The 19,629-nt window shown below is 40.8% G+C and overlaps 1 long non-coding RNA gene across 2 annotated transcripts in view; it reads left to right on the plus strand.

Annotated features, from left to right (window-relative positions):
• The window catches only part of LOC102159599, a 48,299-nt gene that overhangs the window by 3,984 nt on the left and 24,686 nt on the right, over positions 1-19,629 (plus strand). The window contains exon 3 of one of the 2 annotated variants that reach the window (XR_001300456.2): positions 4,352-5,248. The exons of the other annotated variant lie outside the window; for it this stretch is intronic. This is a non-coding gene — a long non-coding RNA (uncharacterized LOC102159599). Of the gene's footprint in view, positions 1-4,351; positions 5,249-19,629 lie in introns of those variants that run through there. 2 annotated transcript variants of the gene reach the window in all.

A 19,629-nucleotide genomic window follows, 5' to 3' on the forward strand; every position in this document is an offset into this window, starting at 1 on the left:
TTATGTAATGAAAAATATGTTTCCCATTACAAGAATTTTAGACAGCAGTGAGGAGGAGGAAGAGGGGGTGAGGCTGTGAGGAGAGAGAGGACTAAGTGACTTCCACTGAGCAGTAATTACAGTGGAGAGTAGAAGACCATTCTCAGCCCTCTGAGGCATAGCTGGAAACATTTCCTTCAACAGCCATTTAGTGTTGAGAGCCATGCCTGCAGGCCACTGCTAAGCTTTGGAGAAACACAAAGTGGAGTGGAGTAGAGATAGTGTGGGGAAAGGGATGGGACCTGTACACATATAGGTAAGTAGATGAAGGGACTGTGATGGGGCTTAGAAGTCAAAGAGACAAGTTAGGTTGTGGGAACTGGATCCTAGAGATAGAATTTGAATTGGATCTTGAAAAATGGGCAGAGGAGTTGCCAGTGTGGCATCTCTGGGGCACCAGGACACAGGTGCAATCCGGCACAATGGGTTAAGGATTGCCACAACCAATCCAGCTGTGGCAACACTGGATCCTTTAACCCCCTGAACCACTCAGGGATCGAACCCAAGTCTCCCCTAGCTGTGCCTTGTGTCACAACTGTGGCCAGGGAACTCCATATGCTGCAGGATGGGGAAAAAAAAGATGGGCAGATATGGAAGTAGCAGGAATTTCTGTGCCCTTCTTCCCCATTCTTGCCACCTCCCTTACCCCGCCCCCTCCAAGTACAGAATCTGCCTCAATGGATGTAGAGAACAATTTTAAATATTTGATGAATTATTAACATAGATAAAATTTACCCAGGATATGCTTCAGGGTGTTTATGGTCTAGGACAAATCTTATTTTGCATAGGTTACCTTCATCAACTCAACCACCTTAGCAATAAATAAATATTTGTTTCTGAAGTTCCCATCTTGGTGCAGCAGAAACAAATCCTACTAGGAACCATGAGGTTGAGGGTTCAATCCCTGGCTTCACTCAGTGGGTTAAGGATCCAGCGTTGCCGTGAGCTGTGGTGTAGGTCTCAGACGAGCCTTGGATCTGGTGTTGCTGTGGTTGTGGTGTAGGTCAGCAGCTACAGCTCTGACTAGACCCCTAGCCTGGGAACCTCCACATGCAGTGGGGGCAACCCTAAAAAGACAAAAGACAAAAAAATTAAAATAAAAATAAATATTTGTCTCTAATTACAGAATTAAAACACAAATAATTTTTGATTATAAAAAAGTTCAAACATTACAGAAATTCCCTTTGAAATCAACACTCCCAAACTCATATTTACTTCTAGAAATATATTTTTTCTGTATGTGGGTCTGTGGTTATGTAATAGTATCATACTGTGTGTTCATTCTATAGTTTGCATTTATCACTTGATATATCTTGGAGCTCCTTCTGAGTTGCTTTGCAGAGATCTACCCTCATTCTTTTTCAATCCTGCCAAGTATTTGCTTCCTTCTAGCTATAGTTTTGGTAGCACTTTTCATAATTCTTTTGAAAACTTTCCCAATCATAAAAATCACCTAGAAATATTCATGATCCTCCTCAAAAGAGTCTATTACCATAATAGAACTAGAAAGAGGGTTGGAGAAATTACTTTCAATCAATATTCCAGGTTATTTTATTTTTATCTTATTTTATTTTTTATCTCTTAGGGTTGCACCTGCAGCATATGGAGGTTCCCAGGCTAGTGGTAGAATCAGAGCTGTAGTTGCTGGCCTACACCACAGCCATAGCAACACAGGATCCGAGCCCTATCTGTGACCTATACCACAGTTCATGGCAATGCTGGATCCTTAACCCACTGAGCAAGGCCAGGGATCGAATCTGTGTCCTCATGGATGCTAGCAAGATTCATTTCTGCTGAGCCACGACGGGAATACCCCAGGTGATTTTATCATTCAGCAAATCTGGAAACAGTAACTTGGTCTATTTACCATTTCCCTGCGAAAGGACGTTTAAGTAATTTGGATTTTTTGTATCACAAAAAATGCTGTGATGCACATCCTTTTATTCCTAGTGCAAGTGTGTTTTTCTAAGGGTGATCCTGAGAAGTGGAATTGATGGGTCATGTGGTATGTGCATTTTAATATTATATTATATACTGCCACAATGCCTTGTATTATGAGTGTAGCAATGTATGGTGCCATCACTGTTTCAATATTATTTATCTGAGGAGTTCCTGTCGTGGCTCAGAGGAAACGAATCTGACTAGCATCCATGAGGACACAGGTTTGATCCTTGTCCTTAGTGGGTTAAGGGTATGGCATTGAGGTGAGCTGTAGTGTAGGATGCAGATGCAGCTTGATCCCCAGTTGATGTGGCTGTGGTGTAGGCTGGCAGCTACAGCTCTGATTTGACCCCTAGTCTGGGAACCTCCTTATTATGTCACTGGTTCGGTCCTAAAAAGACAAAAAAAAAAACCAAAAAACAAAACAAACTACTCTTCTGATATTAAAAAGATGAATTACATCTAATCTGTCATTATATCTCAACATCAAGTTCTACCAAAACTCATCATCATATTCTCCCTCTCTCAATCTACTCTTTACTATTCTTTTTTTTTTAAATTGTCTTTTTGCCTTTTCTAGGGCTGCTCCTGCAGCCTATGGAGGTTCCCAGTCTAGGGGTCTAATTGGAGCTGTAGCCACCAGCCTATGCCAGAGCCACAGCAAGGCAGGATCCGAGCTGCATCTGTGACCCACACCACAGCTCATGGCAACGCCGGATCCTTAACCCACCGAGCAAGGCCAGGGATCAAGCCCAAGTCCTCGTAGATATTAGTTGGGTTTGTAATCCGCTGAGCCACCACGAGAACTCCCTGTCTTGTTTCATTATTTTTTTTCATCTTAGACAATGTAATATACTCCCTGCTAAAATTTTTACATATTAATTGTATCAGCTCACTGATTACACCTCTTCAATGCCTATCAAGTGCCATGAAAATCAACTTCAGACAAGAATTTACATAGACTATAAAATCAATCACTTTTGCCCGTTTCTGTCCTGCCTGATAGAAATGTTATCTATGAAGGAATTGCTGGAAGGACATGCAGCCTCTCCATTCTTCTAGCTATTCTAGATTTTCTTCACTGAAAAACCATAACCAATATTTGGTCAATACTATTGTGATTCCAGAGTTCCCGTCTTGGCTCAGTGGAAATGGATCTGACTAGTATCTATGAGGACAAAGTTTCGATCCCTGGCCTCATTCAATGGGTTAAGGATCCAGCTGTGAGCTGTGGTGCAGCTCCATTCAACCCCTAGCCTGGGAACTTCCATAAGCCTCAGATGCGCCCCCCCAAAAAGGCAAAAAAGAAATACTATTGTGATTCCCTCTAGAATTGATTTCTGTGAGTTATTGTTTGCTTTGTGTATCTTCCTTTTAAGAAGCACTGCAAAAAACTCTCTCTCTATCCCCCAAATCTAGAACAATATTTTATTTACACAAATATTGTCATATATATGTGTATGCACATACACTCATATATCAGCCACACGTAGAAATACACACATACATCAAATCAAAAACAATAGGAAAAATCCAGATTTAATTATCTATCCAAGGATGTCTTTTCTGGCTTTTTTAAGAGCTACTATATATGCATTATGTGACCCTAGACCTACCTATTCTTCCCTGCATGTGCCAAGCTTCATTATGTCTCTGTGTGGTAGTCTCTGCCTGGACTCCTTCCCTGCCCCTCTTATTTTAAATTTATTTAAATTTATTTTTTGTTAAAGAAGAGTTGATTTGCAATGTTGTGCCAATTTCTGCTATACAGAAAAGTGACTCAATCATACATATTTATACATTCTTTTTAAAAACATATTATTTTCCTCCACCCTCTTCTTGTTGAGCTGAGGAACTCTTAACTTAGCCAGAAGACCAACTCAGGTGTTCCTGTTGTGGCTCAGCAGAAATGAATTCAACTAGTATCCACGAGGATATGAGTTGATCTCTTTCCTTGCTCAATAAGTTAAGGATCTGTGGTGTAGGTCACAGACGTGGCTTGGATCCTGCATTGTTGTGGCTGTGGCTGTATGGGCAGCTGTAGCTCTGATTCGACCCCTTGCCTGCAGCTCCGCCCCACCACAAAAAAAATCAACTGAGTCACTCCAGGCAAGCTGAGCTGCTTCTTCCTGTGCTCCTTAGTGTATTATCTATCAGTCTTATCCTGTTTTGTGGTTATTTATTTTTGAGCCTATCCCTCCTCTAGATGATATGTTTCTGTAGGACAGGGTAGATGTCTTCATCATCTTTATATCCTTCACATTGCCTAATAGAAACATGGAAGCCCACATAGCAGTTGTTTAATTGAACAACTGAATTTATAGCCCTAGGTCTTTCTGGCAACTTTGAACCTTCCTTCTATTCACTGCAGCAACCTGGAGCCCCTGAAATGGCCATGACGGCCCAAACATGCCCTAATTTTATGGACAGCTTGTGAAACAAAAAAGGGAAATCCTGAACAGTAAAGGACATTTCACCACAGCCTCTGGCACAGAACACATGTGTCTGGAAGGAGGTATGTGAACAGAGGACACAGCCTGTCATGTCTGAGGTTATCCTTCTGTCTCACAGCCTGGGTCGTGGGGTAAGAGCAGAGGCTGGATTAGAGAAGTTTGAATATGCTATATCTTTTTTTTCTTTTAACAGCACCACCTCTTTTTAGGAAAGTCTCCAAAACCTTGGAAATCAGGTTATTCTGCAAAGGAACAGTTTGCTGAGTTTGTGGGGTTTTTAAAATTGAATTATAGTTGATTTATATAATATTATATTCGTTTCAGGTGTACAACATTGTGATTCAATATTTTTACAGATTATAGTCTATTTGAAGTTATAATAAAATATTGACTATATTTTCAGTGCTGTAGAATATATCCTTGTAGCTTATTTATTTTACACGTGGTTGTTTGTACCTCACTGAGTTTGTTTTTAATACGTCAGAAACATATGTATTAAATTCCGTTAAAATACAGATTTTAAAAAATTTATTTGTTTGTTTATTTATTTATTTTGGCTACACTCATGGTGTGCAGAATTCTGGGGCCAGGGGTTAAACCTGTACCACAGCAGTGACCCAGACCACAGCAGTGGCAACGCTGGATCCTTAACCTGCCGAGCCATGTTAAGGCATCCTAGGAGATCTTAATTAACCACCAAGGAGTTTCACTCAAGGATTTTCTAGTTTTCCATGATGATTTTATTTTTATTTTTATTATTTTACTTTTTTTTAATAAGAGCCGAACCTACGGCATATCGAAGTTCCCAGGTTAGGATCTGAGCTATAGCTGCTGGCCTATGCCAGGGCCACAGCAACTCGGGATCCGAGCCACGTCTGCAACCTACACCACAGCTCACAGCAATGCCGGATCCTTAACTCACTGAGTAAGGCTAGGGATCAAACCCTCGTTCTCATGAATGCTAGTCAGGTTCGTTAACCTCTGAGACACGAAGGGAATGCCCCACGATGATTTTAAATTTAGAGTTTCTCTCTATCTGTGAGCCTGAGTTTATGTTTATGATTGAATTGGTGCCGAACTGTGTTACTTTCATTGTACCTGGTTAATAAAAAAAGATTACATAAGAGACACACTAGTACCAGGCAAAGCCTGAGGAGTTCCCCAGCCAGTTGTGGAAGGACTCACAGAAAAGCAGGGAGAAGTTGGGTCACTGGCCTGCTGGCCTACACCACAGCCACAGCAACACAGGATCCGAGCCGCGTCTGTCACCTACACCACAGCTCACCCCAATGCTGGATCCTTAACCCACTGAACGAAGCCAGGGATCGAACCTGCAACCTCATGGTTCCTAGTCCAATTCGTTTCTGCTGCACCATGACAGGAACTCCTTCTCATTGTATAATCTTTGATTTAAATTCTTATTTTCCACCCACTTGTTTTACACTCTTTTAACCTTAGAGGTCTTTTTGTCAATCTTGCCTGTCTGCTTGTATCTAAGTGATTGGGGGCTTGTAGACTGAGTTTCACTGAGAGGCCAAGTGGCTAAACCTTCTACTTGGGGAGACTCTAAGGTCAGTATCTTTAGATTTTTTTCCTTTTAGATTGTCAGAGAAGATGCTTCCATTTTTTGGTTAGTGGGTGAAGGCGTGGCAGGAGTTCAGTGTAGAAAGAACATGAGCTGGTATGATGTGCATGTGGGGTGCCTCGGTATCTTCACCCTTTGATCCACTACAGTATTTCTGTCCTCAGCTGCACCTGGTCTCTCCAGCCCAAAGACCCTCCGTTTTACAGAGAATAAGTCTCCAGCCTTTTGAAGGGATGGGGAGGAGTTGACACCCAGCTATGCAGAGTGGAGGGAGGAATATCCCTAGGAGATGTCCCCTAGGAGAAACAAAGCAGTCTTAAATGTATTTTAAAAAAATAACACTGAGGAGTTCCCGTTGTGACTCAGTGGTAACAAACCTAATATCCATAGGATGTGGGTTTGATCCCTGGCCTCACTCAGTGGGTTAAGGATCCGGCTTTGCCTTGAGCTGTGGTGTAGTTTGCAGATGTGGCTCAGATTCCGAGTTGCTGTGGCTGTGATGTAGGCCAGCAGCTACAGCTCCGATTTGACCCCTAGCCTGGGAACTTCCATATCCAACGGGTGCAGCCCTAAAAAAATTTAAAAAATAAAATAAAATAACACTGAGTGCTTGTTTCAGCAGCACATATACTAAAATTGGAATAATATAGAGAAGATTAGCACACCCTCTGAGCAAGAATGACATGCAAATGTGTGAAGTATTCCACATTTTTCTAAATATCCATCAACAGAGGAATGAATACAGATGTGTTGGAGTTCCAGTTGTGGCATAGCCAAAACAAATCCGACTAGTATCTATGAGGATGCGGGTTTGATCCGTGGCCTCCATCAATGGGTCGGGGATCTGGCATTGCCATGAGCTGTGGTGTAGGTCGTAGATGTGGCTCAGATCCTGAGTTGCTGTGGCTGTGGTGCAGGCTGGCAGCTATAGCTCTGATTTGATCCCTATCTTGGGAACCTACATATGCTTCAGGTGTGGCACTAAAAAAAAAAAAAAAAAAAAAAAAGTGTACATATATACAATGGAATATTACTCAGACACAAAAAAGAATGGAGTTCCTGTCGTGGCTCAGTGGTTAATGAATCCAACTAGGAACAATGAGCCTGCAGGTTCGATCCCTGGCCTCGATCAGTGGTTTAAGGATCCGGCGTTGCTGTGAGCTGTGGTGTAGGTCGCAGATGCGGCTTGGATCCCGTGTTGCTGTGGCTCTGGTGTAGGCCAGCGGCTACAGCTCTGATTAGACCCCTAGCTTGGGAACCTCCATATGCCACAGGAGCGGCCCTAGAAATGGCAAAGAAGAAAATACAATGTTGTAAGTCAACTATATGCCCATAAAATTTAAAAGAAAGAAAAAATAATGAGTATTTTTCCTTAAAAAGGCAAATATTTATTAAAAGCAGAAAAATTATAAGGTAGACCCAAGCAAAAAAGAAGAAAATAAAACTCTTCCAAATCTCAACACCCAAAGATAATCATTGCTAATTTTTGGTGTATTTCCTTCTAGTCTTTTTACCTGTGTATGCATTTACATGAATTTGCTTGTTTTATTTTTCTAAGCAAAATTGTGGTGATACAATGAATATTACTTCCTGTTGTTTTCTACTCACTAATATATGGTAGAAGACGTTTCAGGAATGGCTTTTAAAGAAGGTTATCATCTTTCTGTTGGTAAATGCCTCCTGGAATCTAATAGCAAACATGACTGAATTAGTAAGCCAGACCCTGAATTGAGAGGTCAAATTCTGTCCATGCCCCAAGTACACATTTTATCCTCTTAAGTTAGTAGGGAAATGGAAACATTCAGTGAAAAGAAGTAAAATGTCCTTAACTCCACCAGAGTTTTAGGAAATGCACCTGGTTGCATCTTTAATTCAACCCTCTTCACTAGTAAAAGCAATAGTCGAAAGTGTCAGGAACTATGAGAGGAAAAAAAGAATTAATTTGTTATCAAAAGTAATAGGATGACGCCTTGCTAACTCAACTCCATTGTTCTGCAGAATTAACTTCAGCAGGTCACATGCCACTTGCATTGAACAAAAGTCAAACAGGGTCAGAACAGATTGGGCATAAAAGAAATGCCTGCTTCCTAATACAAGGGCTCGGGGGGTGGGTTTTGACTTCTTTTTTGATTTGGCGAATTCTCTTTCTTCATTTAGGACTTCCCTCCCAACCTTGCACACCCCAAAAAGAACAAAACCTTATCTTGCTAATATGTCAGTAGAAGAAATCATTAAAATAAACCTTGCAGGTTAAAAATTCTTCTGGATGTTAGTCACATGAGCACAGCTACCCATTTGGGGGAAGTCTGCAGAACGAACTCACTTTTGAGGTGCTACTGTGGGGCAGTTGGCAGTACAATGCTAACATTCTTTGCTTTGTTACTGGGCCTTCTTCTTGCCATAGGACCATCCCTCCCTCTGTCTGGGATTTAAGAAAGTGAAGTTGTCCCCTGTCCTGCCTTTTACATGCTTCCTTTTCCTGGGCTGTGCATCACATACCACAGTGCACCACAGCCTTCCCCTGTGACCACCGGCTAGGCATGGAGAACCATCTACATCCTGGATGCTAGGCTTTTTCCCCATTGCCTCCACTGGACCAACCCCCTTCTCACCCTTGTATGTGGGTTTCCTCCACTCACTTCAGATGATTCCACACCTAATTGTGGGGCAATTATCCTGGCTCTGAAGAAAGGATTTTGTAGGAGGATAGCCAAAGAGAAGACATACTGAAGTGAAAAGGCTGCAAGTGAGCAGGTGGGGAAGGACAAGGGAAAACCATAGACGGAGGTAAGGCGGGAGACAAAGCTTCCACCAGTTCACATAGAAAAGTTAAAACAAAACAATGTTTGGAACTTTTAAAATTTAATTGAATTTAATTTTTAATTTTTATGTTTTAATTTTTTTGCTTTTTTAGGGCCACACCCTTGGCATAGGGAAGTTCCCAGGCTAAGTGTCGAATCAGAGCTGCAGCTGCTGGCCTACACCACAGCCACAGCAATGAGGGATCTGAGCTGCATCTGCAACCTACACCACAGCTCACAACAACGCTGGATCCTTAACCCACTGAGCAAGGCCAAGGATGGAACCCCCATCCTCATGGATACTAGTAGGATTCATTTCCACTGTGCCACACGGGAACTCCTGGCGCTCTTCATAAAGTTAAATGTATTTAATTATTTTATTCTGAGATTATGAACTCTCCATGGTTTTTGTGTTAGCATGTTCTTTTTTTTTTTTTTTTGTCTTTTTGTTGTTGTTGTTGTTGTTGTTGTTGCTATTTCTTGGGCCGCTCCCGCAGCATATGGAGGTTCCCAGGCTAGGGGTCGAATCGGAGCTGTAGCCACCGGCCTACGCCAGAGCCACAGCAACGCGGGATCCGAGCCGCGTCTGCAACCTACATCACAGCTCACGGCAACGCCGGATCGTTAACCCACTGAGCAAGGGCAGGGACCGAACCCGCAACCTCATGGTTCCTAGTCGGATTCGTTAACCACTGCGCCATGACGGGAACTCCAGCATGTTCTTTATTTTGAGTTAATGGCAGTGAAATAAAGAGTTGGTAAATTGGTTCATAATTTTATTATTATTTTTTAAATGAAATTGTATTGGTCTGGGAAATCCCAATTCAAGGCAGAGAGGTTAAAAACCCTTAATGGCTTTGAAGTCTAGGCTTAAACACTACTTTGTGTCCTTGGACAAGTGACTTAATTTTCTGGGTTTCAGTTTTCTCATCTGAAAATTATAATCTGTGCTTCACAGAGATTAAAGTCAATGAAAGGCATGTGCTTAACACAACATAGAAAATATAGAGCTCAACAGTATTAGCTTTCATTATTATTATTTGTGTTTTTGTCTTTTAGGGCTGCCCCCACGGCATATGCAGGTTCCTAGAGGTCCAATTGGAACTGTAGCCGCTGGCCTATACCACAGTTCACAATAACGCCAGATCCTTAACCCACCAAGAGAGGCCGGGGATCAAATCTGCATCCTCTTGGATACTGGTTGAGTTTGTTAACCACTGAGCCATGACGGGAACTCCACTTTTACTGTTATTAGTACAATGATAATAAGAGTTTACTTGCTTTTGGATACTTGTTAAGGTGACCAGAGCTGGCTTAATGTGTGGGAAAGTGTTTTAAGTGTTGGTGATCTGAAAAACATCTGGGAAGACTGGGTTGAATTTTCTCTACTATAATTGGAACAGCAATGGGCTTGGTGGAAGATGTGTATTCACGTCCCAGTTCTAAGGTGTACTAGCAAAGTGGCCATGGGCAGTTGATATCACAGCCTCACTGGCTCCTCGTCTATAAGATGAGGATATGATGCTTAACTCTGCAGTGTTCCTAAAGGGCACTGTGCTCAATCATTGGTAGTAGTAATGGCCCAGCAGAGTATGTAGTTGTTGGCATAAATAATCCCTATAACAACCCTTTAAGGCAGGTCCTATTATAAGAAAATAAGAAAACTTAGAATAAGAAGGTCAAGTAACTTGCTCAAGGTCACCTTAGGTGGCAGAGCTCAAATTTGGACCCACACTGGCTTTCAAGGCCACTCTCTTAACCACTAAGCAACACTCTAAGGATAAAGGTGCTGAGTAGAGATGTTCTGATCTATTCAGAGAGGGAAATATTTTTTCCTAGTGTGTATTTTCCTCATTTATATGTCAGAGGAACTGTAATTTGAATGTTAAAATTTTATATATACACATAGTAAGCATTTAATAAACATTTGCTTGCCGAGTCAGAATCCAATTTGGGATTAACATACACTCCTAAAATAAGGACTAAGGCACGATCTCTGCCCTTAGGAGGTGGGCAGCTACTAGGGGAGAGACAAATGATCCCACTGTAGGAAGATAAGCTTTGGAGGTGTGTGTCAGCACCCAGAGTTGGAGCACAAGACTAGGGGTAAAGGACAGGCTGAGGAGGAGGCGCCAAGAAACTTTTCCCCAAAGAACTGTCTCCAGAAGTGAGTATTGAAAGCTGAGTAAGAGTTAGCCTCATGAAGGTGAGATGATAAGATGAAGAGCCTTCCAGGCCAGAGATTGCAATCTGGCAGCTCGATTTTGGTTGGCAGGTGTGTTTCGATTATCACAATTGAATTACTTGCCAACATTTAGAAACTGGAAGATTTCACATAAATACAAAGATTCCTGGCTTCTCTTGAAAAATGGGAAGACCTAGACACCCTGGGCCCCCATTCCTGCCAGACCACAATCTCTGGACCTGGGTAAGGGATGTTCCTCTGAAAAGGACAGTTTACCAGTATTGTACCTGGCAAGACTTTCTAGCAAGAGGGCCCGAGAAACAAAGAATCAAGGTGTTTGTACTGATAGCTGTTCACAGTGGCTTAGATGTAAATTTTCTGACAGAGCCTCTGAAAAGGGGCCAAGTAAACTGATTAATCATCTTAATGGATTTATAGGTGGCCAGTTGATTATGTTAAATGACAATAGGCTAATTATGAGGAACACTGTAGTAAAAACTGTTTCCTCTTGTATTTTTTGGTGTTTTTTTTTGGAGTCATTTCGAGCTCAGATGAGGGGAAGCTTTTTTACCTTAATTTATCTGAGGGCTAAATGTGAAAATTGCATACTCTGAAACAGTAATCCTTAAGCTTTATTGCTTTTAAAAATACTGATGCTGGGGGGGGGGCGATAAAGCGTTCCTTGGTGGTGCAGTGGGTTAATTAAGTACCTCCATTGTTACTACTGTGGTGCTATCCCTGGTCCAGGAACTTCCACATGCTGAAGGCACGGCCAAAAATAAAAAAAAAAAAAAAAAGAAAAACTGAGGCTAATTATATCAAACCCAGGCATCCGAATAGCTTTTAAAAACTTGCCAGGTGACTCTGTTGAGCAGCTAATTTTGAGAACCAGAGGTCTAGTGTCTGCCTTTTCCTCTCAGTCTCCCTGAAGCCCTGGCTCACCTCCAAGGAGTGGCAGGTCAGTGACAGTGTTGTCTTTCACAATGTCCATTTCCAGATGGCAGGGAAGAAGCTCCAGCTTGAATTCTAAGTGTGTTTGTCCCTCTGATTCAGAAGAAAGCCCAGCTCTCAATCCTGGGGAGAAACAACTTTTCCACATGCTGAATAGACTTGCTGCTTTTTGGCACCTGAAGCTTTTTTACCTGAGGGTTCTGACAATTTAAATAATTGGTATGCTAACTATTCTAGCTGACAGAGTGTGGTTTAATGCTGATGAGTCTAAAACTGTGTAACAAACAGCCTTCAGGCTAAAGATATTTGAATTAAAAAAAAAGGAAAAGGAAAAGACAGAGGAAGGTGGAAGGAAGAAAGGAAGGGAGGAAGGAAAAGGAAAGGAAGCTTGGTCACTCATTTTATTCCACGGACTTTTTTAAACATTTTAATCAGGTCTCTTTCTTCAGGAAGAAACTTAATGAACATGGCCACGTTTCCAGATATCCCAGTTCTTTTGGATGACTAACTTATATAAAAGACTCGGTGTATACAATAAATTGTTTCAGCATAAACTAAAACAATTTTTCATAGCAGTATTTCTTTCTTTTTCCTTTTTTTTTTTTTTTTTGTCTTTTTGCCTTTTCTAGGGCCGCTCCCGCAGCATATGGAGGTTCCCAGGCTAGGGGTCAAATCGGAGCTGTAGCTGCCAGCCTACGCCAGAGCCACAGCAACATGGGATCCAAGCCGCATCTGCGACCTACACCACAGCTCACAGCAACGCCGGATCCTTAACCCGCTGAGCAAGGACAGGGATTGAACCCGCAACCTCATGGTTCCTAGTCAGATTCGTTAACCACTGAGCCACGATGAGAACTCCGCATAACAGCATTTCTGTGAAAAAGAATTCTTGAAAAATGCTCCCAATTATCTAAACACAATCTATATTTTGACCAAAGCACTGACTTCTCTAGTCCCTAAGAGGAAATATCAGTGAAAGTTGCAGCCTCTGCTTACATGCAGCAATTCACTGTAGCAATACTTTTTTGGCCAACATACAAGTGGATCATTGACTGAGAATGATGAAAAATGAAGACTTCTGAACTTTTTTTCCCCCCTCTTAATCATTTCATATCTTGGAGGTAAGGTATCTTTCTGTGAGATTTAAAATGAAAAATATATGAGTCACAAATTTAGCAGCTCTAAACAACTGATTTCAAGGGCAGATCACACACACTTGTTTGATCCTTGAAGAAAATGAGTGAGGATAATGGGCTTACACTGGGGAAACTTGGCAGTCGCTGCAGAACTTTTGGCACTAATCAGAATGTTGAATTGTCTTCAGCTTTAAAAATGATTTTGTTTTAACATATGTTAGCTGAAGCAAAAAATAATACAGTAGGGGCTATGCGTCTATCAGAGTGACTGACAGATTGAAATTCTCTAGAAAAATAGATTATTTTCCCTCAAAGAGAGTAAAGTTTTGGTTTTCAAAGTCAATCAGAAAACTAACAATTTGGACAGGAGAGGAATCAGCTTCTCTCTTTGAGACAGTATATTTCTAATGATTTTTATGGAGACTATAATAAGGATCAAGAAACAAAAGCTTGATATGGACATGTTTTTAGCTAGTAGATTGAAAAGAAATAATGGCATGAAATAAAGTGGATTTTTAGTACTGACAAAGTTCTCATTCTTTTATATTGTCTGAAATAAAATTGATAAGTGGAAAAAAATTTGTAACAGTTCAGTTCTCCAATACTAACTCTATTTTTCATGGTTAAAATTTTATCACAGATACAGTCCTATGTGTTTTTTCTTTTCTGTTTTAAAATTTTTATTACAGTTGATTTACAATGTTCCATCAATTTCTGCTGTACAGCAAAGTGTTCTAGTCATATACATATATATGTATATAGAGATATTCTTGTTCTCTCATTAACCTCCATTATGTTCAATCACAAGTGACTAGATATAGTTCCCTGTGCTATACAGCAGGATTCTTTCCTATGTATTTTTTTAAAATTTTGGGAAGATTCAAGTTTATATAGCCATTTTCCAAATATTCAGCATATATGATATATATGCACAATATTAAAATTAAATTTCAATGATAAACCTTCCTGATATTCAGATTTAAACAAATCTGATATTCAGATTCAAGTTTTTTTTTGTCTTTTTTTTGGCATTTCTTGGGCCACTCCCACGGCATATGGAGGTTCCCAGGCTAGGGGTCTAATCAGAGTTGTAGCCACCAGCCTATGCCAGAGGCACAGCAACGCAGTATCCGAGCCGCATCTGCAACCTACACCACAGCTCACGGCAACGCCGGATCGTTAACCCACTGAGCAAGGGCAGGGATCGAACCTGCAACCTCATGGTTCCTAGTTGGATTCGTTAACCACTGCGCCACGACAGGAACTCCAGATTCAAGTTTTTAAATTCACACACATAAATTTTTTTTTTCTTTTTAGGGTATGTGGAAGTTCCCAGGCCAGCATTCAAATCAGAACTGCAGCTGCTGGCCTATGCCAGATCCAAGCCACATCCATGACCCATGACGCAGCTCACCATAGCTGGTGGCAATGCCAGATCCTTAACCCACTGATTGGGGTCAGGGATTGAACCCTTGTCCTCAAGGGTACTAGTTGGGCCTGTTGCCACTGAGCTACAATGGGAACTCCCAAATTCACCCCAAATTTAAAGCATGATAGTTTATCTTAGCAATGTTATTTCCAAGACCACAGGGGCAAACATACTTAAGAAGATATTTTAAACACTTAGTATATTTGCAGAAATATCATCATTTTTCAATAAGGAATGGAAAAACTCCCTTACCTACCTGACTGCCTCCTAGTCTTTAATTCCCTTTCTATAAATAGACATTTATGGGCTTGAGTCAAAAATAGGTCAGCATGTGAAAGAAAGTTTCAAATGCAAACAGCACTGTTTCTCCTTCCTCCTCTAAGTGTCTAATCTCACCTGGATGTTCTCTGAAACACCAGCATACTTTTTATGTAGTTTCTATAGCATCCTTTCTTAAAGTCCTGTCTGTCTTCTCTGACATCCTCCATAGGAACACGACTTTTCTAAGCAATGATGCTGTTACCCTCATTTGCAAAATTCTTGTCCAGTCAAGCCTTAAGCCTTCCCATCCCTTCTCCAGCTAGCTCACTCCAGGCTCAATTCAGGCGTCATGGACTCCTTTTCAGAGGCGCATTCCCTGATCACCCCTCCACAGACAAAGTCTGGATTAGCACCTCTTCTGGCTCCCCTGGCACCTGCATCTAGTTGGTGTCACAGTCTGCACTGGCAAATGTTAATTCTTCACGCCTCGCCTTTCTGTCTAGATCTTCTGTGAAGGCTGTTTTGTTCACTGCTGTGTTCACGGTGCCCCAAACTGTGCCTGGCAATAGTAGCACTGAATTAACATTAGTGGAGTGAATAAATAAATGAAAAGTCTAAAAAAGAATTATCAAATGATAGAAGTGTAACAGAGCCACAGATCAGGAAAACCTAAGTGAAATTTGGTTAGCAGGTTGGTTAGCAATGCCAGTTGACCACACAGCTCTCTTTCATGGGAGATGGGAAAGTAGACACCAGTGGTAGCTTTGGAAGCGACTTCCTTGAAATCTGTCTCTCCCTTTCATCTCCATTAAAGAGCCTCCCTGGATCTATAATAGACAAGAATATAAAAGCATCATTCTCTTTCTCATCCCATCCTGTTTACTCAGCAACCCCAGCCCCCCCGCCTTTGCCTCAGCCCACATGTTCTCTATTAATAAGCCTTAGGAGAGGCCAACCTCACCCAGCACAGTTTCCCCTTTTTCTTTTCTCCTCAGGGAGGCCTCAGCCAACTGCCAGAACTCATGAGTGAAAGGTCTTGCCTGCTCTTGGGAGCTTCTGGGGGGAGGGTGAAGACAAAAGTGACGTCTGGGCCTCCAGTGTCTCTGAGACCCAAGTGGCCTCAAGTGTTTTCAAATCAGCAAGCAGCTCTCTTAAAATTTGGTGATAAGCCATGGCCTTCATTTGGGGGACATTTAGAGGCACATTTTAAGGAGTAAACATATTTACTATAACTGGAAATACGGCCAAATTCTGTGCCTTCTGAAAAGTCAGTAAAGCAGACACACCCTTGTGCCTTCTAAGTGAATTAATGTACTGTATTCTGTTGGAGAGCCATTTCTCTCTTCATCTTTAATTCCTGCCCCGAGGAGCCATCTGTACTTGGAGGGTATGTGCTCAGGATAACTCACTGTGGACTGAGGACTTTCTCGCTCAGCCCTTGATGAATGACCCTTTCATACACTGGGTGTGTGTGGGGGTTCCTTCTGATTTTCTGATTAACCAGAACTTAGCTGGGCCTACAAATTTCTGACAGCAGAAAGGTTCACACAAATGTAAAAAGAAAAGGCAATGGGTGAATTTTCTACTTTTGTAGTTGGTATGGTGGCTGTTTTAATTTAATCCATAAATGCTGTGTATTAGGAGTTCTCAGAGTGTTACGAACCTGACCAGTATCCATTAGGATTCAGATTCAATCTCTGACCCCACTCAGTGGAATAAGGATACAGTGTTGCCATGAGCTTTAGTATAGGTTGTTGTGGCTGTGTTGTAGGCTGGCAGCTGTAGCTCTGCTTCGACTCCCAGCCTGGGAACCTCCATATGCCACAGGTGCGGCCCTAAAAAGCAAACCAACAAACAAAACAACTGTGTATTAATCCACAATACAATATTATTCTCCACAGGGTCTCATGCTTACCTTTGATAAAAACAGATTAAAAGTTGAAGATATTTGAGAGCTTTGAGGGAGGGGTAGTGCATGAATTCTTCTTCTAGTAGAGCAACGTCCTGGAGTCCAGGAAGAGTTAATACCTTCATAAGGTGAATGGTATACTTCTTACCAAAGGCTGAGGCTGAATGCTTGATTTAGAGAAAACAATCAATTAAATAGCTGGAGTCCTGCTGTCCATCATTATGATTGGCAGTCAACTATACCAATCGATGGACTTATTTACATTTGAATCGCTTCCTTGTTTTGTATAGTCTTTAGGAGACTCTTTTTTTCTTTTAAGATTTTTACTTTATTATTTTCTGTTTATACATTATATATATGCCTATTGTAGAAAAAAATTAGAAAGTATAAAAAAAGCATAATGAAGGGGAAAAAAAACCCCCCACAATGTAACCATCCAGAGGCAAATAGTAACTATTAACATAATGGCCTGTTTCCTTGGAGAATTTTTTCAAGCCTACTTTTTGATTCCTGCTTGCCCTGTTTTGGAAATGCTTTTTTCTTTCCCCAGTATTTTTGCCAACAAAAGAGAATCCTTGTTGCGGCCCATCTGAATGTGAATGAAACTGTCCAGCTGCTGATTCTCATGTGGCACATAGTAGGCACACAGGAAAAGTTTCCTAAATATGACTGATTATTTCCAGAGCCCCAGTGAACTAATTCTTGACTAACCTGTGCTATTCATCAGCTAGACCACATGAGATATGAAATTGAATGCATGTTAGAAAGAACAACATGCTATAGAAATGTTAATAAGTATGTGTTTTAATAGTTGCTCAGCAGTTGGGATGAAGAAACAAAATTAAAGAATACCAAAGTTATTGAACTCCTCTTTTCTCACCAGAACACTTGTAAAGGGTGAACTCTGGGAAGCCATGGGATCCCAGACTATTCTGAAATCCAAGCCTGTACATTTGGTTTCCACATTATATGTCACCTAAACTTACTCAAAGTCTCCATTAAGGACTGAGAAAATAGCCCTTATTTTATATAGAATAAAATCTGAGGTTCTGAATTTCTAATTCATGCCTCTTATTTAAGTTCCCACACAAAACACAGCACTCAATTCTTGCAGCACCTCCACTGTGTTTCAGCATATCCTTTTCAGATCATTCACCAGACAGCATCCTACAGCTCTCATTCATAAAGTCCAATTATAAGACAAGAAATGTCAGGAATATACACTTTGAGAGTGGGAGGCAAACAGAACAGTACATTGTGACTTTGTAAGAACAGCCATGCATTTCCTCTGGGCTTGTTTTCAGTTCCTTTGTCAGCTGATTACATGGTCTTTTATAATTTCTCATCTACAGAATGGAGCTATTTGCTTGTGGATTATTTGAAAGACACAGGCTTATGCAAAAGAAAAACGAAGTCATCGTGAGGTAGAATGATATTTTTGGTTAGATGTTTTTGCTTTTCTTTTTTAACATAATTATGAGAATATAATTTATAATAGTGACTCTGGATGTATGAAACCACTAAATATTCTATTAATTCAGTCAATGCATATGTAATTCTAGATAGGCATTTGTTATTATATAATTGCTTTTATTGGTAATTACATTTATTTTTATATAAAGAAATGTTATCTTACATGTATTTTGTTTTCAAAGCACACAAATTTTCAAAACATACAGATTGTGTCTTTTGATTCCTACAACGTTTTTTTTAGTTTAGACAGTAGTTGATAGTTAATGCTTTCATGATTAATATTATGTTACTTAATTCTCATAACACTCCCCAAATGTAAACTTGGTCAAATTAATGGAGTTCCTGTGGTGGCTTAACAAACCCAATTAATATCCATGAGGACTCGAGTTTGATCCCTGGCCTCGCTCAGTGGGTTAAGGATCCAGCGTTGCTGTGAGCTGCTGTATAGGTGGGCAGATACAGATAGGATCTGATGTTGCTGTGGCTGTGGTGTAGGCCGGCAGCTGCAGCTTCTATTCAACCCCTAGCCTGGGAACATCCATATGCCACAGGTGTGGCCCTAAAAAGACCAAAAAACAAAAAACAAAAGCCCCCAAAACAAACAAAAAAAAACCCTGGTCAAATTACTTTGGACTTTAAATCCTCATCTATGGCTTTACTCTTCCATTTAGGACCATAGATAAATCTCTTTTCTCTGCCTTATATCCCTTTACTTGTTAACTTTTTGAGAGAGTTCAGGGTTGCCTCCTCCATGAAAATTTCCCCAGTAAATGAAGTTGAAATGACTTCCTCTTCTCACTGTGTCCCTTCTCTACTCTATGTATTTAATTTTCATGGGGAATTTTTTTAAAAAATTGAGTTGCTTAAAAATTTCAATTGCATATAACTACATTCTTGTAAAACTATTATGAAAATCTCATCACCTTATGAGTCTATAACCACTTACATAAAAAATTAAAAACAGAAGTTTCCATTGCGGCTCATTGGAAATGCATCTGACTAGTATTGACGAGGATGCAGGTTCCATCTCTGGCCTCGCTCAGTGGGTTAAGGATCCGGTGTTGCCAGGAGCTGTGTTGTAGGTCGCAGATGCGGCTCAGATCTGGCATTGCTGTGGCTGTGGTGTAGGCTGGAGGCTAAAGCTCCATTTCGATCACTAACCTGAGTACCTCCATATGCCTCGGGTTCGGCCCTAAAAAAAAAAAATTAAAAACAAGCTAAAAACTTGTATCTTCTCATATCAGTATATATAAGTCTTCTGGATTCCTTTACAATATTGTGTAGTAGGAGTCTCCTGGTAGCTTAGTAGGTTAAAGATCTGGCGTTGTCACTACTGTGGTGCTGGTTTGATCCTTGGCCTAGGAAATTCTGCATGTGGCAGGAGCAGCCACACACACAAAAAGGAATAAAATGTTGTGTAGTATTTTGTAGTATAAATGTTCTTTACCAGCACTGTTTCAATAAAA

The sequence above is a fragment of the Sus scrofa genome, chromosome 13, assembly GCF_000003025.6.
Source record: "Sus scrofa isolate TJ Tabasco breed Duroc chromosome 13, Sscrofa11.1, whole genome shotgun sequence".
Taxonomy (NCBI): domain Eukaryota; kingdom Metazoa; phylum Chordata; class Mammalia; order Artiodactyla; family Suidae; genus Sus; species Sus scrofa.